This window comes from Castor canadensis, chromosome 1, assembly GCF_047511655.1.
Source record: "Castor canadensis chromosome 1, mCasCan1.hap1v2, whole genome shotgun sequence".
NCBI classification, from domain to species: Eukaryota; Metazoa; Chordata; class Mammalia; order Rodentia; family Castoridae; genus Castor; species Castor canadensis.
Genome location: NC_133386.1, coordinates 2,695,838 through 2,718,329, shown reverse-complemented (window position 1 = coordinate 2,718,329; position 22,492 = coordinate 2,695,838). Strand labels below are relative to the sequence as shown.

The window sequence follows — 22,492 nt, the reverse complement described above, 5'->3', positions numbered from 1 at the left end:
GGGCTGCCTGGCAGGAGGACGGGAGATCCCCATGAAGCCACATCAGACAGAGAAAGTTCATTTGAAAGCCAGTGCTGACTCCACACAAATCCAGTTACTTGTGACCTTGGGGAGTTACAGTCCATCGTGGAAAGTTTCCATGTCCAGGGCAGACCTTGTGAACACATCATGTATGACATCAGGACAGCAGATGCCACTCTTGCAAGGAAACAGAGTGGCCACTGCTGCAGAGAACAGCCAGGCGTTCAGGAGTCTCTGTGTCAGGCCAGTGCAGCAGGTACACGTGCACCGGCACTGAGAGATACACTGCTCCACGCTGGCGGGGGGGACGGCCGAATCCAGCGACATAATTTCTGCTGAGGATGGCATCAGTGAGCTCTCTGCCTGTGGCCTGGAAAGTGCTGTGCTGGCTGGCTGATAGCTGATGGATTTTATTCCAACCCTCCTCTGGTGGCTGATGAACATGGCTGGTTATTTACTTTTTCTGCCTCCTGGGCTGTTGTTGTGACAGCCATTCTCTTGGAGAGCCTGACTGCATGAGACCCAACTAGAAACGAGATGGGTAAGGAGACTGGCTGGGGCTTTGCCGACTTGGAGCAAAGTTAAAGTTAATTTGTAAGTAATTAATGAAGCGTTCAAAGAGGAGAAGGACAACGTCCTTTGTCCCTTTGAAGCTGCCCCAGATGCCGAAAGTCACTTCAGGGACAGCGCTGACCCTGCACAAACACAACACTGCGGCCATTAAAAGATGTTCGGTGCTCAAGCTCAGAGCGAAGACCCTATGTAGTCCGGCCAGGACATGTGGACAATGCCACGGGCCATCTCCTCGCTGCTCAAGGTCCCCGTTCTGGCCAGTGCCGGCTGTGGGGATTCTAGTATATCCTCACACACGGGAAAGGTGTAATGGAAGCAGGAAGCACAGAGGTCATGACAGAAAGCCACGCTGGCTCATCAGGCAGCTCGCAAGCAGGACTCGGTGAGGCATAGGTAAAGTATCTGAGTGGCCTCTAGGAAAATAGAATTTCTATGGCCCTCAAATACAGGAGTGCCTAAGACACTGAGATTGGGACAGTGGGGAGGGGCCCTACTTTTGCCAAAAGGTAAGAGTGGTTTTACTTCACAGATGGCCCTGTCTACCCCTCTGTTTCTCTGCTCACCAACGCTGGCCCGGTGATGGGTTTGACCATGAAGGGTACAGCACACATATGTGCCAGGCTCCTCCAAGCTCGGCTTCTGGGTATGAAAGCCAGACAACTTCTGGGCACATGCTGGAGGGAGGATTTTAAAACTATGACAACAATGATGCTAAACTCTGAGACTATGATGACTCATGGGATTTTCCTCCTTTTGTCTTCTAAGTGAAAAGCAAGTCGCAGAACATGAGGATAAGAGTCTGACCAGGGTAGAAATGGATGGAGACCACTTTCAGCGTGTGTGGGGTCCACAGGTGCCAAATCCAGTCACAGTGGGAATCTTATTGCCAAGATGTAAAACACTTTGAAATGGCAAGTTTATTTTGTTTATTGTGAAAAGTGATTAGCAAATGAGTTTGTATTTATCTACTCTACATTTGAAAATATGTCACCTTTTTAGCTACATGGAAGTAAAAGGATTTTCTTTCTCTTTTGCATGCTTTCATTATTAAACAGTTTATCCAAGGAGAGTTCAAAGCTCAGAACATGCTCGCCCTGAGATGAAGGGCAAACTGATGGATCATCCATAAATAGAATCCCCTTCACCACCTGGCTTGGAGAAGTACAACTGTCAAGTGTAAGGTTGCCCACAATTCATTTCATAGGAAAATGACAATTCATGACGCAAGAGTCCCAAGGGGAGGGGGCACTGTTTTCGTGCTCCCTCCTTTGTTAGAGCAAGCTTTCTCTCGCTCCTGGTTATTACTGAGCCTAACCGGGGTTAACTGGGGGTGACTGGAGATTCAGAAAAGACATAGGATAGACAGACAGAGAAAAAGTGGGATCAGGTATGTTGGGCCCTCGGTGGAGACACCCAACCCTCATTGCTTCTTTTCTCTATCTTTATTCTTTAAGGTCTTGCTCCTTGCAGTTCTTTAAAACCTTGCTTAAAACCTCTTTCCTTAGACTTGTTCTATTTCATGTTTTCTCTTAGCTTAATCGTTCTTAAAGTCTTTTCCCCCAGGCTTGCACTGTCCCATCTCTCTTTAGCATTCTTTAAAGCCTTGGTGCTCAGACTTGCAAACAGCTGCACCTAAACACTGCATACGCATAACTCTTAAAGTCTTGGTCCTCTGTCTTGCACTGTCCCATGTTCTCTGTGGCTTTTCTGTAGCTTAGATTTTCTAAGGCCTATTATAAAGTTCTTTGGCTTAGCTTTTCTAAAGCCTATGTTAACGTTCTTTCTTTAGCTTAGTTTTCTAAGGCCCATGTTAAAGTTCTCGGTGCAGACTTTCTATCAACCCCTCTGTAGCCATTCTTATCCCTTCAGCAATTTCCCTCTTCCCTTCCAAAAGTTTCCCACACCAAAAAGCCCCAAAGTCAAAGCCCAAAGCAAAAAACCCAAGCCAAAGCCAAAGGCAAAAGCCCCAAGTAAAAGCCAAAAGCAAAAAGCCCAAAAAAGTTCCCAACCCTCCTTCAGCAGGCCTCTCATACCCAGTGGTAAACAGGGTGGAGCAGTGGCTCTCCAGGAGGGGGTGACATTGTAACAGGAGAAACCTGCCTTCCTGCTTCTCTGAAGTAAACAACTTAGGAGATGCAGCTGTTCTGCTTTTCCCTGTTTGTGGCCAGGGCTGTGCCTATCTCGGCCTACAGATGAAAGCAATTAAACTGCATCTCACCTGGCTTATGTCCAGTTCTCATAGGCTTTCCATAATCTGCTCTCCACACCCAAGCAGGACAAGACAGGATTGGGCCTTTCTGGTCCCCAAACACTGGGCTTAGTGCTCCCTCAGTCAGAGGAGTGTGACTGTGAACTGCTCCATCTCTACCAAGTCTGGCCACGTGCATATGCACGGTGGTTGGACAGAGTTCACCCTGAGCATCCCCAGGAAACAGCAGGGATGGAAGGCTGATGGAGGGCAGGTGGCTTTCACATCTGGCTCCCACTCTTAGTAGCTGTGTGACCTTGGGCAAATACCTTAGTCATTCTGCACCTTTGTTCTCATTTCTGTGAAGCAGAAACCAGTCCTTTTGCCTTAGGATTTTGAAGTTTACCAGTGGTGAGTTATACAGAGGAAAGCTAGCATTCAAAGAATCTTAAAATGATGACTTCCTGACTCACTCTCAATACTCTAATTTAGAGAGTAAGGTTTTGCCAAGCTGGTTCCCGGAGGACCACCTACACCTGAGCCTGGAGGGAGCTTTCTGAAATTGGGGCACTGTGTCCATGCCAAGCCAGTGCCACTGAGCTCCACTACACAAAACTTTTGCCATGTGTGCTTGTGCAGTAAGAATGCAGAGAGTGATGGGGACTGACCCTGGGAGTGCCAGGATCTGAGAAGACAGGCAAGCTGCAGAGGAGCACAGCCTAGAAATACAGTTTATGAGATTCTGCATTTGAAACCCAGTGCATTCAGAGAGACAAAAACCCTCTGTGTTTTCCACTCAGAGTTTAGTGAGAAGCCCAGGTCAGAAGACAAAAACTATCCCTATGTAGAGCAGCATGGATGCAGAAGCAGATGCAGGGAACACCATAACAACAGGACGAAACAAACGTCTGGTCCAGAGCCCTTGGCAGCCCAGGTGCAGCGTCTGCCTAAGGGTTTTGTGATCATGCAAGGCTTGTTTATGCTGCTCTGTAATGGTCTATGGCTGTTTCCTATTTTCTCTGTTCAGTCTTTTTTGAGTAACATGATTACAAAATTAAAAGTTACTGTGAAAACCAGGTTGTTGTGGTCTGGGAAATGGAACTGCTTTCTGTACAGATGCTGGCCGCCCAGGAGGCAATCCCTCATGCTCTTCACACTGTGACACTGCTCATGGCGCTCAGGCCCCAAGATGAGGGGAAAATGTGTGTGAAGCTGTCGCATATCCAGAGGTCTTGGTGATGGCAATTCTACTGCAATTATGAAAACTACACCATCACTGTGTGGGTCAGTTAAAATACAGCTCTATTTAAAGAAAAATTTAAAGAAAAACGTTGCCAAGTACAAAATTGTGTTGGGGAAGATGAAGCCTCCTATGTCACGTGAACTTGGCCATCAGGGTGCACTGAGTCATGCCAGGAGAATGAAGCAGGCCTTCCAAATGTGAGAACAGCCCATCCAGCAGGGACAGACCAGTTCTGTAGAATTTCCTGTGGCTAAATCTTGGGATTTAATATTCTCTGCCTTTTCTTCTAAGATCTAAAGCTTACACTGTTACAGTCTCATTTCTAGATTAATAATGGACCTTTTAATTAGTCCATTTTTATGATTATGCAAATAAAGCACATACCAGATGGTCTGAGGAGAGTTCCTTACTATCTCAGTCAGCAAGAACAGGGAAACACAACTTCAACGGATTCCTCTGTGGCCTTTCCAATAGAGCTACTTTTCCACTGTGACTCACTCCAGCATCCCAGTGTTGCCACCCCATTAGAGGTCCCAAGCACCAGGGTCCCTGCCTGTCCATTCTGATGACCAACTGCATTGTCACTACCTGTCCACTGGGCTGTAGAGTCACAGGTGGCTCAAGGCTGATCCAACTACAGGCTGTATGGAGAAGAGCTGGAGATGAGAGGAAACCAGAGGGCGAAGTAAAACACAGGTCCACTAAACTCAGCCTGAGTGTGTAGCCTCGAGTCACCCTGCCACTCACTTTGACTTATCCCATGTCTTGTTCATATCCAAAGTTCTGGGACAAACCTGAGACTTCACCAGGTCTGTGCATGCCATTGGATGTGACTGAACAGCACAAAGTTTTCTGGTTTCTCATCTCTCCTTCCACCTGTCCCTACTCCAGGTCTCAAGTGAAAAACTGCCAAGGTCAGAGATTAAAGGAGTCTAGAATGGGGTATGGCCCTGGGAAGAAATGTCCAATGGGACATTAAATTTTTAAATGGCTAAATGCACAAAAGCAATACCAATTATTTTTGATGAGTAGAAAAGGCCTGAGATATTTAAAAAATGCTACTGCACAGACATATTGCCTAGGAATCTTTCACTGAAAATTCACTCAAATATCACTTCTGCTTTTGATGTCACCTGTTTTTCTCATTACAAAGAATTCTCCTGAGACATGACTGGAGGAGTTCAGACACAGCTAAGCACCCCTGGTCTCCCCAATCCTGGCACCTGTGAGGCTCTGACTAGCTCCACGCCTTCCAGGATGCAAGGCCCAACTGCTTTGTACCCAAGCTAGGAATCAGTATTTTCCACAAAGCCAAGGAGGAGCCATGGCAGCAGGTTCAGGCACGTCCAGGCCATTTCCAGTGTTTGACTGGCAGGTAGTGTATGGTAAATGTTCTTCCTACATCATTCTGTTTGAGTCGTGTAGAACTGTGCTTAGAGGTGGACTGGTCTACACTGGAAAGGCTCAGAAACCACGGTATAACAGGATCCTCTGGTGAGCAGGTAGCCTAGGTAGGAAGCCAGATGTACTTGTCTTTAAGCCTCTGTGCCATCCAGGGTGTTCTGACCTGGTAGGTGGCTTTGAGGTGCATAAACCTTCTGGAAATACTTTTTTATGTGAATAGAGACATGTCCAACCCAACAAAACTCCTTGGGAGAGTATGGGGGGTTTCTCTGTGAGTATATCCTAGCCCCCTGCACTGCCTGCTAATAACCACTGTACTGTCTGTTAACTACTGCCCATCACCAGTGACCCCAGCAGCTGCATGCAGATGACCAGGCAGTCCTTTTATACGCAGATTACATTTCAAACTTGAAAGTAGCACAGATCTTTGAAAGTTTTCTTTTAATGACAAATTTTATAATCTAAAAATGCATACATCTCATTTTGGAAATTAAATAGGCACCTATTTCCTCTACAGAAAAATGTGCCAAAATTACACAGTAACAAAATCTCCATTATGCAAAATGTTACATGTGATTTCCACTGTGACTGAAATGCCAGAGTACTATGAAAGGACTTCCTTTAGAGGATCCATTAGTCACTCTCTGTGACTGTGACAAAATACCCAAGATAATCAACTTCAAGGATTATTTGGGCTCACCGTTTCCATGGTCACTTAGCTCCACTGTTTTGGTTTGTGGCCGCAAGTGTATCATGACAAAAGCAAAGGGCAGAGGAGGCCTGTTCACCTCATGATGGCCAAGAAGCAAAGAAAGTGAGAGGAAGAGGCTGGGGTCCCCAAAATCTGCTTCAAGGCCATGTCCCCAGTGACCTCACTTCCTCTCACTAGGCCCACCTCCTAAAGGCGTTACCACTCCCAATAGCACCACTGGCTGGGGATCAAGCCTCCAACATATGGGCCAGGGGACACTCAGATACAAACTGTAATTTTTTTTTTGGCAGTACTGGGGTTTTAAGCTCACACTTGCTAGACAGGTGCTCTACCACTTGAGGTACTCCACCAGTCCCCACATTGCAATCTTATGTAAGGACTGCTATCATGTATTCTACTTACAGACTAGCAAAACAAAGGACAGGAAGCCTTTTCAAGTAATAAAAGCTACACCACACACCAGTATAGAAAGTTGGTTTTAAAACTTAAACATTTTTGGTAATTTGATGTGGGTAGTTATTTGCAGATTTAAGAAGAATAACTCACTGTATTTTTTACCCTTCAGACTTTCTCCTACTTTAAAATTCATTTGCCTTCACTAGGTTGTTGACTATTTTTATTCATAAAAAATTCACGTAGGGAAAACAGAACTAAAGCATAAACACAAACTGAACTTGCAAAAACAAAGTAATTATTTCAACATCAATTCTAATTAAGATGCAGCAATTTGGTAAATTTTATTCTACATTTGCATGTTTTCCAAAGTATCGTATTACACATAATTAGTTGTTAGAAACTAACAAATTGTATTTGTGAGCATAAAGTGCTAAACCCATGCTTACTCAGAGCACACAGAGTCCTCATCTGTAAGCAGGATGTCCCTGTCCCCAGGGCAATGTGCGCTGCTCCCAGCAGATTTGTGCTGGAGGGGGCATTCTTGTGGGCATGAACCCGGGCATCATCATTTTTGACCTATGAAAATGACTCAGTCCACTCTGCATCTGTGAATCGTAGTGACTAAGCATCTCATTCTAGATTCTTGTACAACTTTAAGAGTACAGAGGTGGGAACCAGTGGAAGAAGAAACTGGTCCTCAAGAGCTGATGTGTCCTGAGCATTGCCTTTTAACAAAAAGTGATGTCTGGGGCAGGCAGTGCTGGGACCCATGACAGTTAAGTCACAATGAGGCATCTCTACTGCCCAGGACTTACAAGGGAGAGATGTTCGGAGAAACGTCTGCACATGTCAAAGCACCACAAAGAACTGAAGCTAAGCCCATGAAGCTCCAAGAGCCCAAAGAGATGAGTGCCCAAGACTCTGTGACATCCTCCTCTGGTGACAGCAGACGGTTCTGACTAGATGTAGCAGGTACTGAACAGTCAAAGAGGACCAACAATATAAAGACTGAACCTGTTGGAGAGAAACCTGCAAATTCCCTGGTTCCCAAATTTTTCTACAGCATCCTTCTTCCAGCAATGAACATTTCTGTCTAGTGGTAACATAGTTTAGAGCAAAACACTGTCAGCATGTTTATTTATAGTAACTTCATTACTCAGTCGTGACAGAGACACTGTAATTAAGAGTCGATAAAAATTTGTATCTTAAAAGATATTTTATAGCTCTAATAGAGTGTTATGTCATGAAATGAAAAACACTTAGCATTTCTGACACTGTCTTAGCGAGTTCGAGGTGCCATAACAAAACATCACAGACTGGGCACAGGCATCATTCCCCAGGGCTCTGGAGGCTGAAAGTCCAGAATCAAAGCTCTAGTCTCTCTTCTCTTATTTAAAAGGACACTAGCCACATTAAATCAGGGCCACACATTTATGATCTCATTTAACCTTCATACTTCCTCAGAGGCCCTATCCCCAAACATAGTGACACTGGGCTTAGGGCTTCAATATATGTATGGGCACATACAAACTTGTGTGTATGGGCTGGAGGGTGGAGCACAATTACTTTGGTTACCTCGTTCAGTGGTAAGAGGACGAGAGTCAATGAAAATTTATACTTTACATTTTATGGTCATATTAGAACAGTCATGTCATGAAATAACATTATTAAATAAAACATGCCCAGGTATTCTACAGACACTAAACAGCTCTAAAGTGTTTGAAGGATCTCAAGTAGTGTACTCCAACTTGCTCACTTTATCTATGACTGTGATCTTTTCTACCTTATTTTACAGTGTTTCAAATGAAAGTTTAAATGAAATCAAGGAATCGGCCACCAGGCCAAGTTTTTGGTTCATGGGTTGTTTGAAGAAATTATGCAGTAAGAGTAGGATTCATTTCTCAGTGACAGATCATGAATGATCTGTTTGAAATGCAATATTTGTCCAGAAACTCAGAAGCATTTGGTGGAACTCGGGGTTTCCAATAACAACATTGACTAAAGAGTCCATCTGGATCTGTTTTAAGATCCTGGCACATCAGAGTGTCACACCAAGATGTCTTAGAAACACCTGGTAGATTTATACTACAGCAACTGATATGGAAAACCTCAAACATCTTGATGTCTTTGAATGCTGGTACCAGCATGGGGCCAAATGGCTACTAAGACATGGGCCTCCAAATTTAGGGTTCCAAAGAAAGATGGTGACTAACATTTTTCCTTTCCATTCAGAATGTACCGAAGTAGATTAAATAGCCCTGACTACATGAAAAAGGCAGTGAGCTACATGGACCTGGAACATCAAGACTTCTCATGGGGTGACATTTCATTCACATCATCAGTAACTTTGCTTCCTAATTATGGTCTCTCTTTCTTTTGAGAAGGAGGAATTAAGATTACTCACATATATGCATTGACTAGTATGGATCCCCAATATGTTGACTATCAACCTAATTATAGAACCTACCAAAAGATATCATAGGTGTTTTTAAAAATACCTTTAAATAAACTATCCCACATTTGAAAGAGAGAAAGAGAACCAAGGTTTATTCTGTAGAAATAACAGATTTAACATGAATCAGCTATACAAAGTCAGAGAAAGAGCAAGTCAACAGCCTATCAGGAATCCCTCCTTTCCTGCCACAGGTGGAGTTGCACTGTAAGGTGCTTCCCAGCAGGGACTACATTTCCCAGGTCTCTTTGCAGAAGGCCTAGCCATGGGACTAGTTCTAGCCAATGGGATGTGGTTAGATGATGTACAATTTTTTTTTTCTTCTATGAACTCACTGAAATGTCCATGGCATTACTCTGACATACCAATAGGTCGAAGGGCTGGGCCCCTGGGTGGATCCAGAGGCCCACAGAGTGCTTTGGTAACCTCAACAAGTCTTTCAAGTCTCACACAGGAATGGGGCAATGTACAGCAATGAGGATTAAGTTTGACAAACCAGAGATTCAAATCTGTTTCTGATAAATGTAGGAGAATAGCAAACTCTAAATCAATTTTTCTTCCCATCACTCTTGTCGTAAGCATCAGGACATCTCCTTGCTCTGTCTCTGCTCCAGTTCTCACCTCTTCAGAGGGAGGAGAGTCCATGGGAACTGGTCATTGTGAGAAATAAATGCACTAGCACACGTAAAACACTCAGGCCAGGTCCTGTCACACAGTAGTCACTCAAACATAACATTTTAATTTTTCCTGAATATCTTATGATGTGCTGTAACATCATTCTCAAAAAAGTTTGCACTTTGTAGTAAAAAATCAAGAAAGCAAATCATGAAAATGAACATAGCAAAAATATACACTATATGAGCAAATTCAGAAGTGTAGAATGAAAAGCCCACATCTCTGGAGAAACGCAACTTGAGATGATAAAGTAGAGGTTGGGTCTTCCTGGAATTGGAGCACAGCCTGGCTTCCTCCAGCTGTCGTCATCTCCAGCTTAACTTTACAAGTGCTGCTCTCCCTGAGCCAAACCTCTGCTTCCCAGACGGCTGCTGCTGGGCCCTCTGGACACCCTCTATTGGAGAGCTTCCAGCCACAACAGTGGGATTATTTTGTTATATTTGTTTGGCTTCTTACTATTTCCTAATGGAAAATTCCTAGCATAAAGTGATTGAAGATTGAGACCCCAGCAATTGATAGAGAATTTCGGCACCATGTACTAAATCTGAACTTCTTTCAGTGAAATGGAAGGGTGCTCCCCTTTGCTTCCCAATTTTACCGAGTTGAGATCTAAAGCAAAGCAGGTGCCTTGTTCCCCACGGAGAGGCAAGAACTCAGCCCGTCTAGGACTCCTTGCCTTTGGTTGAGGAGGAGGTCTGAAAAGAGAGACAAAGACTGCCAAAGACTTTGTCCATATTCAGAGGAGGAAGAAGAAAATCTTCTCAAAGAAATAGCATGTACTTGTCATGTGTGTATGTGTACATGTATGTACATGGGCATATGTATACACACAGCTGTGCACAAGTGGATACGTGTTCATTCATGTTCCTGTGTGTTTGGTGTATGTATACAACATGCATGTGCACATATAAGTGTGCATGTGTGTGTGAATGTGTGCACACATGATCTGCCCTGACAGCACATCTGGGCCCTAATGACAGGATGAGTGTTCCCTAAAGGTCCATATGAAAAAGGCTTGGTCCCCAGGGTGGGACTATTAAGATGTGCCTAGAGGCCTATGGGAGGTCCTTAAGTCACTGGGGGTGTATCCCCAGTAGGACACCAGTCCCATTTCCTGAGCTGTCTGTTCCAATGCTTGATCCTATCACAGCCATTTGGAACCCACACCAGAGGCCCAAAGCAATGGGGACCCTCAATCATGAAACCTCTAGTACTCTGAGTTAAATAAATCCTTTACCTTGCTCACCTAGTCACCTTGGTTATATAACGGGATGCTGACTAACACAAGGAAGCAATGTTCACTTTGTGGAGAAACCTAGTCTGGGAGTCAGCAAGCCTGAGTGGAATTCCATCATCTCTGTTTTCCAGCTACAGACCTGAGGAAAGTGGTTCACCTCCTTGACTCACCTTCTTCCTCACCAGGATGGAATGGACCATAATATTTACTTTCAGAAGTTTTGAGGATTAGATTTTAACAATCTAAATTTAAGACACAGCTCAGGTGACCATTCTTAAGGCTTGCTACATGGCAACTGCTCAAGAAAGCAAGTTTCTATTTTCGGGGAATGCCAAAGAGTGTCACTTTGGTGTGACTCCCCGAGAAAACAGGTGGGTGAACAGACTCCACAGGCTCCCTCCCACAGGGCATCTGGCTAGAACTCAGGGTCTCTGGGAACTCCTCTGTTAGACCAAGAAGACCTTTTCTGGCCCCTTCCCTAGGGGACCTGGCACAGGGACCACTCCACACAGATGAGATACTGTGGTCTGGGGATTCTACCTGCCCCACTTATAAGTGCTCAGTAAGAGTTTGTCACTGGTGGCCCGGAGTGGTGCACATCCACAATTGCTACTGCACAGAACTATGAAAGGCAGAACTAGATCTTGAGAACTCAGCCCTCAGACTGTTATGTGGCCATTTGGGGACACATTGTAACCTAGGGTTCCTATTGCTGCCTTGATCATGGATCAGGGCCCTAAGAGGGTCAGGAAGGCACTACGCCACCACGAACTGGAAGCTGCAAACTCCATCCCCACCCTCATTCACAGTCCACATCACCAGCAAAGACTTATCCATTTACAGAAATTCTTTGAGACCACCTGTGCATGCTGCCAGTGCAAGAGTGCAATGGCTTCCTTGAGTTGACTTCCAAGCTGGGAGGAGGAGGGGTGGTCAAGGCCATGCAGGAGGTGGATATCAAGTGTCCTTGGTAGAGCAAGAGAGGAAACTGTCAGTCTGGATGAGTCACAGCCCAAATTAGTCACATGGGGCTGGTCATTACTCTCTCCAGTGCAAGTGCTTTAAAAGAAGGCCTCAGGCTTTCTGGAAACAGATGGTGAGAATGAAATATAAACATTGGCTATGGAGCCAGTCTCCTCCTACCACCAGCAAAAGCCAAAGTCAGTTCATGTTAAGCATCCAGTGTGGATAAAATGTCAATGTCAGAGCTCAACAATAAGCCAGAGCACAACCTTGACTCACTTTCACATAAAGAAAGATGAAGAATGGGAGGTATTAGCCACAGAACTCAGGTATGCAGCTTTGTGAGCACACATCCTAAATTACTGCCATGACATATTCACAATAGGAGAAACAAGCCATCTGATTCACCAGCCTGACAGACCAACCTCCAGGAGCAGAAGGGCTTCTCTTCCTGGTGGGGTGTGGGAGGCTGCACTCTGGACAAGAGTCAGATGAAACTGGCCGGCTTCATGGAAGTGCTGCATTGACCATGTCATTCTGTCTCTGTTGTGTACCCATCTTTTTAAGTCACAGAAGATATGAACCTACAGGTACACCAGGAAATTTGGAATTGTCAGCTTTCATACTGATTCTCACACCAACTTTTAGTAGAAAGGAGCCCATGTCACCTGTATCTCTAACAGCTCTTCATAAAATATACACAGCATAGCCTATCACTCTTATACAGACTTACACAGAATGTTTAGGCTCACAAAAAAATCATATTTGATAGAAATATTTTGGAAACTTCTAACTCAGTACTTGGTATGAAACATAAACTCTCAAAACATGAATGCTATGAGAGAAGCCTGTGCTAGTCAGCTTATACACTAAGGACATCCAAGGTCACAAGTAATGTTAGAGCAGCAGAAGCCAAAGGAAGGAGGCCCAGGCTGGCTTGCAGGGGATGCAGGGATATGCTTCTAGGAGCAATCATGGCCATTTGTGGAATTAAAAACTTTGGGGTCAAGGGAAAGGGGAATTGAGGTGAGACAAAGACCCAGGGGCTGGATGATAAAGACTAAATCTATCTGGTTAGAGCAGAGTTCTTGTTTCGTGTTTTGATTTTTACTTTCTGCTTATAACTTGGAAGTAGTAGGCAATAAATGAGAATAGTAAGTTACTAATTTCTACATCAGTAGGCTTGGAGGAGCAGGGACCTATCAAGACCAGTAAGCCTGGCACCCCAGCTACTCAAGGAGTCCACAAGTCCAAGACTAGCCTGGACAACATAAAGAGACCCTGTATTAAAAGAGAGAGAATATGTCATTTAGGACGTGTTCACAAAGCTGCATACCTTAGTTCTGCAGCTAATCCCTCCCCTTCTCCCCTTCTTCATCTTCCTGAGAGGGAGAAAGGGAGAGAGAGAAAAAGAGAGAGGGGGAGAGAGAGAGAGAGAAAAAAAAAAAAACACTGGTAAGAACAAGTAAGAGGACCTAGCAGATAAGACATCACCCTGAAAGGGAAAGAAGACCCTACTTCAGGATTCGCAGTGGCCAAAGATGGGCCCCTGTTGGGACTATGACTTGGCTAAGGACTGTATCATTTACCTGTCCTAGATGGGCCCAAAAGTGCAGCGACAGACTCTCAGTAAGGACCACAAGTAACAGAAGAGCGCCGTGTATGTGGTTTGGTGAAATGAGCAGATCTCAGCTGTTCCGACCACAACAGCAGCGGCAACATGAGTGAGCGTGGGACGCAGGACATGTCAGTCTGCTTGCAGTCACCTTGCAAGCTACCCGTATGGCACGTCAAGCTGTCTACATAAGTATACACGACTACATTTCTTCTTGAAAATAGAGGTGTTCATGTTAAACGAAATAAGCCAGACTCAGAAAACACATCACATGTTTTCTCTCATGTGTGCCATCTAGACCAAAACAAAAACCGGTAACATAAATGTAAAAGGGAGACTGTTGAGGGGGACCGGTGGGAGGCGGAGAGTGAAAGGAAGAGGCTGATGGTCCAGTGCATATAATTACACACATGTATGCAAACAGAATAATGAAACTCATTAAAATTGTTAAAAGAAAATGGGGAGAGGGCATAAGAAGGGGGAGTAAGAAAGAGTAATGGAGAGGGTGATGCTATCAAAGTACATTACATGCATGTATGGGAAGACCACGGAAGAACCCTTGTACAATTAATATGCACTAATGAAAACAGCAATCAAAAATACAATCCTTCTGGGGGCCAAAGTGAATTTAATGGACTCTGAAGCAAGATCAGTGACTGTGAAGCCCAGGGAAAGAGCAGAAGGAAGTCAGCCATGAGACCTCAAGGGGCAAAACTGCAATCCTGGGGCAAAGGTGGCCCAGGGTCAGAAAAATGGATCAGAAGCAACCATCAAAGACAGAAGGCAGAGCATGACCTTGTTGGATTTAAGCACAAAACAACACAGAACAAGGCTTTGACAGGAACAGACGCCTGCCACTGAGTCAACTCTGGGCGTTATTCGATTATGAGCAGAACCAAAGCAGATAAACAGGGTATCTGCACTTGACTTGAGAACGCTCTTCCACATTAAATGCCAGAGACAGCAGGGACAACGTGCATTGGGCACCAGCACACCAGCAGGCTGCAGCCAGGAATTTCATAGCTCACCAAGTCACCCTTGGTGGATGGAGCCGTGGACAAGGTGCAGGGACTCCGAGAGCAGTCCCTCTGTATACCCTCCCTCAGAGGCCTGGAGGCACAGCTGAGAGGCGTCACATGAGGAACCAGGCTGTGTGCTCCACAGGGCAAAGGTTTATCTGGTACTAGCACAATGCCTGGGCCAGACATAACAGCACGTTAAGGATGAATTGTGCCATCCTCCCCACAAGAAAAAGGGTGGAAGTCCCAGGCTTTGGAAAGGGAACTTATTTGGAAATAGGGTCACTGTAGATTAATTAATGAAGATGAGGCCATTAATGAATAAATTAATGAAAAGGAGGGTAGGCCTTAATGCAATGTGGCCAGTGTCCTTATAGGGACAGACACACATAGGGAGGATGGGCTACATGGTGAGGAGGAACTGAAGAGTGCAGAGCCTAGAGTGAGCTTTCTACAAGCCACAGGCTTGGCACTACAGGAAGCTGAAGAGGCAGGAGGGGGTCCTCCCTGGGAGCCTTTGGAGGGAGCTGGTCCTGCCCACAGGTTGAGCTCCACATCCAGCCTCCAGAACCTTAAGGGCACAGGTTTCTGCTATTCCAGCCACATCGTTTGTTGTGGTTTCTTAGAGTCCCAGGAAACAACTCCACAGTACAGCAAATGCTGTGACTTCTACCATATATGCCAACAGTCACACCCATCCACCATGACAACTTTCCAGTGTCTATAATGTACATCCAGTTCTACAAAATGAAAAGTTGTACACAACAACTCCCAGATCCAAACTGAACAGAACCTTTCATACCTTCCCAAATGGAAGCACCTGTGTAAGAGAAATAGTCCAGAGCTTAGAAAAAGATCAAACGAGGGCTGTTATGGAAATGGGAAAGTATCAGGACTGGGTGAGGCTGGTCCCTGGGTGGGAAGTCACATGCAGTCACAGTCAGGTAGGAGTGAGAAGCTCCAGTGTGGTACTGCACAGTAGCCAGACTCTAGGTAAATAGATGTGGTGTTGCTCAAAAGCCTAAACAAAGGATCCTGAATGTTGTCACCACAAAGAAACCACAAATAGGGCTGGAAACGTGACTCAAGAGGTAGAGTGCCTGCCTAGCAAGCACAAAGCTCTGAGTTCAAATGCCAGTGCCACTAAAAAAAAGAAAAGATAAATGTCTGAGGAGATAGGTGTATCTAACCTAATTTAAACATTACACAAGGTATACGTATGTCAAAACATCACATGGAACCCCAGAAGCATGTATAATTTTTATGTGTCAGTTAAAAACAGAAGAATTAAGAAAAATAAGAATGGATGCACTGAGGGTGTAGCAGTGACTAGAAAGATTTAGAAGTCCTGAAAGATGGAATGGTTGAACATGTTTGTCAGTAAAGTGGTATCACAAAATATCAGCAGAGGGATGTTTACTTCTCAAGAAACTGGAGAGTCAAAATTATAAATATTATGCATGGGTCACGGCTGTCAACAGCATAACCAGCTGGCATTGCGTTTGGAACAGCAGCCCATAGGGAGCATCTGCTGGGTGTCATCCTGTGCTTCTGGAGACATGAGCCCAGGAGGGCAGGGCTGCCTGGCCTGGGTGTTCTGGCAGCATCTGCCAACCCTCCAAACCACCTGTTATCGACTTCACAGACTAACTACTCTCATAGCCTTGGAGCCAGCCACAATTTGTGAGCCTCACTTTACCGAACTTTCTAATTCATCATGGAACTAGCAAACAAGGAGCTGGTATTTGGGCCCAGAAGCCCTGTCAGTGTCTCTAAGCAGGCTACCATATTGCCTGACAGGTGAAGAGGAGGCAAATCAGAGCCCAAGTAATGTGCGCAGATGCACAGCAAGCGAGAGGCGCAGCAGGTGCCCCGCCGCCCTGTCAGGGAAAGCTTCATAGCTGCCACCTCCTGCGTGCCCTTGAGTTCCACAGGACAAGTGCTCTGGATGTACCCACAAATCTTCAAAGACCACAGAGCCACCTGTCCTAATTGTATGTGATTATGCATAAGTGTGAAGCAATTACAAAGAATCAGTAGATAGCTAAGAATAAACACATCAGCATGAAATTTTTAGGGAAAATTTTATTTTTGAAACTCAAACTCACCATCTAGCTGAACTATTAATCACAAGAGTAGTGGAAGACAGACATTTTCGTGGTTCCAGACCTCAAAGCTTACCACTCACATAGCCTTTACAGAAAATGCTGGAGCAAAAGGGCATTGGGGTAAGGGTGAGGAATGACCCCAAAGACCAGCTTCTGAATGCAATGTGAGTGCCACCAAAAAGTAGATGAGAAATCAGAAGAGAATTCAGGCCCTTAGTAGTTAATTTCTCTGAATAACTCATGGGTGAATTTAATTCCAATTAAATCCTAAAGTATAGTTTTAGACTCTAAGCATTTGGAAGAAAAGTTCCTTGTAAGTAACACCACTGCTAAAGAAAAGGAAAGACGAAGGGACGAGAATAGAAAATAAATCCATGGCAATAAGAAAAAGGAACACAGGACAGAAGAAGCAGCATTTAAAACTGTGGCAACTCAGGGAATCCAGTTGTCTGGAAATACTGTGATCGAGTGTTAAAAGTAGAATTGTCATTTGAGTTTTTCTTTTATTCCTTCATAATTTTTATAACAAATGCAGGTTATGTCAGTATTTACAACACATCTTTTAAAATTAAGTGTTGACTCTAAAAGTAAAGCATGCCATTCCAAACACATGGATTTTTCAAAGATCTGTCCTAAAATATCTCTTTCATATCACTTTTCTGTCCTAAAAACTACAAAGTCATTTCTATTCAACATGTATAGAAATGCAATGTAGAGAAATTAAGTCTAAAGCTAAAAGAGGAAAAAATAATACAATAGGGAGAAATCTAATCATTGGGTCTGGGATTCTCGTATTAATTTTAAAATCAACTCATTCTGTCACCTCACCCTAAATTCTTCATCTGTGTTTTCTCACCCAGGGAAATGAAGAGGCTAAAATGTAGAGTTTCAAATGCAATTCTGTACTCTGCAATTCTGTGCCATAACTCCAAAACCCTGAGTTCAGTGACAGGAAAGCTGCTTGTCCGAGCCTCTCACAGATAAAGGCTTCACTGGGACTTCAATCCCAGGTAAACTCCTAACTTTGAACCCTTCTTCCTTTTGAAACATAGGAAGGTGTCACAGTCCCAGCTGGTTGGTTGCTGGGAAATCTCAGCATCACAAAGCCTGTTTGGCTTGACTTATGATACTGAGCTCGCACTTCTGAAGAGGGAAACCAATCTAATACAAATGATCCTCAGGGAGCCACCTTGTTCTTAAAGCAAGAACAAGGTGAGGAAGACAGAGGGGAATAAAAGGATATGGGTGGATGAATATAGACCTAATGGGACAGAAACTCCCTCCAATTTATCACCACTTAAAAGAACAGGAATCCCCTCCTAGTCACTATGAGGAGGTGAATGAATCCATGGCAATCACACATAAGACCTGCAGAAGTGGACTGTGTCTCAGATGTTACTGCCACGGTGTCTGACCAACTCTTAAATCTTAACCCAAGATCAGCATGGTTGTTCAGACCAGAGCCTGGGTGTAGAGTCCTTGAAGAGTACTGGCACCTGGTCTTGTAGGAAGGGGAAGCTTTTGGTGGGTGAATGAACTGCAGCACAGTGCAAGGGTCAGCAGGAGGGCAAAGGAGAAACTGTCTGTTCTTCCTCCAACCACAGCAGGAAAGATTGATACACAGACAGAGACACCTACTTCATAAAGGAAAGTTGGGTTAAAATTTAAGTGACTTCACAAAGGGTCTTTCATGAGTGCAATGATCTTCATATACAAGATGATATAGCTCTAATGGGTAATGTAAGCAAAACAAATTTTAATGAATTTTTCTTGGATTTAACCATTGAAATAACTACTTCAAATTACTAAACATCAAGAGACAAGAAATACCCCATGCCAGCATCAAAGAAGGAGGATAAAAATTCCGAGAGCCAACAGGGTGGTGAAAATGCTGCTATTGCAGCTGTGTTCTCTGCTTCATCTGCCACGCCCCGTCGTTGGCTTCATCGTCCAGGCCCTGCTGCTTTGTTTGGAGCACCTGATCACCTCACAGATCACTGCAATCGTGCACATGGTGTTTTCTTCTCTATTACGATGCTCCACTCTGTCTGTACTCCCCACCCTCCATGAGTACAGGAGCCATCCCAGGGACGTCTCCAATTGCATTGAGGCACAGAGCCCCTGACAACTGAACTTGTCGCTATCTACCCTTACTGATCACCTCTCAGGCAGACGGTAAATAAAGTCCTTCTCAAGAGGGAGGCAAAGGAAGGCACTGTGGGGCGAGAGTGGAGCTGACAGCATTTGTTGAACATTTCCTTCAGTGTTCTCCCTTCCTGTTATTCTCCTGTGAAGCCTGGTTAGAAGGAATCCCCACAAAAGGCAATCGAGCAGGCTGACCATGGTTTACCTGCTCCCAGGAACGACTCAAAGGCTGGCAGATGGATGGGTTGTTTTACAAAATTAAGCCTGGATTCTCTACTATGGGAATAGGCAGGAGATGATAAAGGAACAAAAAGGATAGGAGGTGTGGCTTAAGTGGTAGAGTGCCCGTCCAGCAAGTGCAAAGTCCTGAGTTCAAATCCCAGTCCTACCCCCCACCCCCCAAAAAAAAGAAATTTAAAAATCCAGCTCTCTTTGGAGCTAAGAAAATTCCTGGCCAATTCTGGTGGAGAAGTTGGAATCAGATGACCCTTAAACTTTAGGGCATCTGGGTGAACAGCCTGGAGCCTGCTTGCTGTGAACTAAACGCGGTGGTTTATGTGGGTAAAAGCTCTAAACATTGTGTGTCTAAGTGTGCTGTTTATACGACATTCCTTCCTGTAGCGTCAGGGACAGGAAGCCTGCTTTCTGTGGGAGAATGGAGGCAGGAAAGGAAACAATGTCCCGGCTCTGCTGGATTTTGCAGCAGCCCAGGAAGCAACAAGAGTCTTTCTTTGTGTGAACACCCAGTGTCCCTCTTTCCTGTCTCCCTTCCATCCTTCCCCATCCTGTACTCTCCCACCACTCATCCTGACCCTGTCAGACACAACTCCTACTGAAAGTCAGATGGCAGACCCCAAGTACATTGTATGGGTCCTCCTGGCCCAGTCAGGGAGATGTGGGGAAGACCTGAGTGGCCTACACACAGGTAGTGCAGCTGTTCATTCTGGTTTACACTCTGGGCACTCTCCATGAGTTTCTCCTTCCCTTTCTTTTTCTTTCTTTCTTCCTTTCTTCCCTCCCTCCCTCCATTCTTTCTTTTTTCTCCTCCTTCTCCTTCTCCTTCTTTTCTCTCTGTCTCTCGCTCTCAATCTCTCCTTCTTTTTGACAAGATCTTACTACATGGCCCAGGACAGCCTCAAACTTGAGATCCTCCTGCCTCAGCCCTCTTGCGTGAATTTCATCTCAAGAGTTTACTAAAGGCTCCAATGCAAGAAGCCAGCTGGCTTAGGGAGCACATAACACCGCTCCTGGCGGGAACTTAGGAAACAAGGGTCATGAAATTATACCAGTGACCACAAACAGGCAAAGGTCTTTAGAAAGCTGACTTTGAGGACATTTTCAAAGGGAAGCTCTGATCAGCAGTCATCAGGAGAGTGACACAAAAAGTAAGCTGACTTCCTTTACCTGTGGTGAGGTTTCCATGTGGGGAACAAGGTAAACACCATATTTCTCTGGTCTTCAGGAAGACATTGAATAAGGCTCTCTCACTATGTATACTGAATAAAATGAAGAAATGATGACTGGTGGATTAGTATCTGCCACAAAGGAGAGTAGTCAGTCCTTGTCAACCAGGAAGGAGTTTTTGACTGGCTCCTGCCTGGCCCACTCCATTCCACATTTTTATCAGTGCCTGGATGACGCATGAAGTTTTGTGACACTGAGAGGGACAGTTCTTTTGCAGGATGACAGGATACACAGCTCTAAAAATACCAACAATTTGAAGAGCTGAATTTAACCACAAAAATAACAGAAAATAACAGAAACAAATGGAAAGATTTGCTCCTGTTGAACTAAAACCTCATGTATCCCACAAAGTGAATAGACACAGCAAGTGGGATCTTGTGTGTTTGAAACTGGTCTTATCAAAATCAGAAGGAAATTAAATGTGAAGCTCAAAGTCATGGCATTATTTCTATTGAAATCTACCTTGCTTTCACCTACTAGACACAGGACATTTATTAAAATAGAAAAAAACTCTCACCTCAAAAAGATGGTGATAAACAAGGGGAGAGTTAGAATGAAGAAACAGTTAGAAACATTAAAAAAAAAAAGAAGAAGAAGAAAAAGAAAACACAAAACCCAACTAGACATCTGGCCTACCTTGGAGCCCATCTGATGAATTCCTTCAGATAGTATTTACTGAGTACCACAGGCTACATGACATAAAGAGAAAGTAATAAAAATCAAGATTTGATTCTCTATGTGCAAGCAAGTTTTATCCTAGAAGATTCACAGAGTACATGAAATACTCTTAAAAACAAAAGTATAACACATTCATGAGGCAAATGTCTACAATTTAAACCTGTGTGGCACTCCATTAGTGAAACTGAAAGTAAGTTCATCTTGTTCTGTTAAAATGTGCCAATGACAAGCTGTCTCAGAGCTAGACCATGAAGAGCTAAAGTAATACTGAAACAGAATAAAGATGAAGGAAGGATTCACTGTATTCTATATCAAGATTAAGTTTAAACCGTTAGTGAATTCCACAGTGTGGTTTGTACATGTTAGAACAATGAAAGGGAATAAAGGTCAGGAGAAGACCCCTTCCTTGCAGGAAATGTGCAGTATCCCAGAGCTGACCTTGTGGGCAACTGCAGAAAGGATGGACAGTTCAGTTAAGTGGTAGTGAGAAAACAAACTATCTTATCTAAAAAACAGAAAGCAAAACAGAATTAGTACTATACCATAGTGTACACAAATAATGCAAACAGCTAAAGACCAGTATGTTAAAAATAAAACTATAAAGGGCTAGGTGTGGTGGCATGCACCTGTAATCCCAGCTACATGATAGGCATAGGTTGAAGGATTGCAGTTCAAGGCCGGCCCCAGGCAAAAATGCAAGACCATATCCAAAAAACAACTAAAGCAGAAAAGGGCTAGGGGAGTAGCTCAAGTGGTAGATTACCTGTTTAGCATGTAGGAGATTCTGAGTTTAAATCCCAGTTTGACCAAAAATAAATAAATAAGTAAAACTTAAAAACTTTTGGAGAATAACGGATTAATTTTGTGGCTTCCTAGTAAGGCAGATTTTTAATCTCTGACCCAGAAAGAACATACCACAAAGAAAAGGACTGGTAAATTTAACTACATAAAAATTTAAAACTTATGCATAAAAACGGCTAAAAACAAAAGGCAGTGAACTTGATGGCATTTATGCAGTACATGTAATCTATACCCAGAATACAAAAGAACTCACAAATCAATTAAAAGAGACAGAGAAAAGGGAAACATCAAAGTTACATAAATGGGATATCAAGAATCAAACATGCTAGACCCAGAAAGATCCTTCATTCTGCCATCTGCCTCGGGGTCTGGCCTTACACATTCCACACTGTGGGCACATGAGGATGAAATGTAATGCAGAGAGCTTAGTACATAGGCACCTGAGGTCTAGGGGGCAAACTACCATCAAACACTTACCCCACAGCAAAGCAATTTTCACAGGAATCCAGGTAAAGAATCAGACAGGCAGCTCCCTGTCTAATGTCACTCTGACAGGGGCTCTGCTCACCCTGGGCCCTCCCCACAACATCACCTCAGGTCTCAACCAGGCTCCATCTCCTTCTCTGTGCCCTTCCCTTGGAATAACCTCCCATTCCTGCATTCCAGGGCTTGCTTCCTCCTGCCTCTCCTGGAACCAGCTCCAGCCAGATGTTCTATGAAAATCCTCTTTCTGGAAGCAGCACCTGCCACAAGTCCTCAAGCTGGCATAACTGGTGGTATTTGTTTGTCATATTCAAG

At 44.2% G+C, this 22,492-nt stretch overlaps 1 protein-coding gene and 1 long non-coding RNA gene across 7 annotated transcripts in view; one reads left to right on the top strand and one right to left on the bottom strand.

The window, feature by feature from the left end:
- Nucleotides 1–22,492, bottom strand: part of Rps6ka2 (ribosomal protein S6 kinase A2) — a 319,159-nt gene that overhangs the window by 108,275 nt on the left and 188,392 nt on the right. The window lies entirely within an intron of this gene.
- Nucleotides 199–4,042, top strand: LOC141422547 (uncharacterized). The gene is made up of 3 exons (XR_012447173.1): nt 199–976; nt 1,124–1,237; nt 1,360–4,042. It is a non-coding gene; the product is annotated as an uncharacterized lncRNA (long non-coding RNA).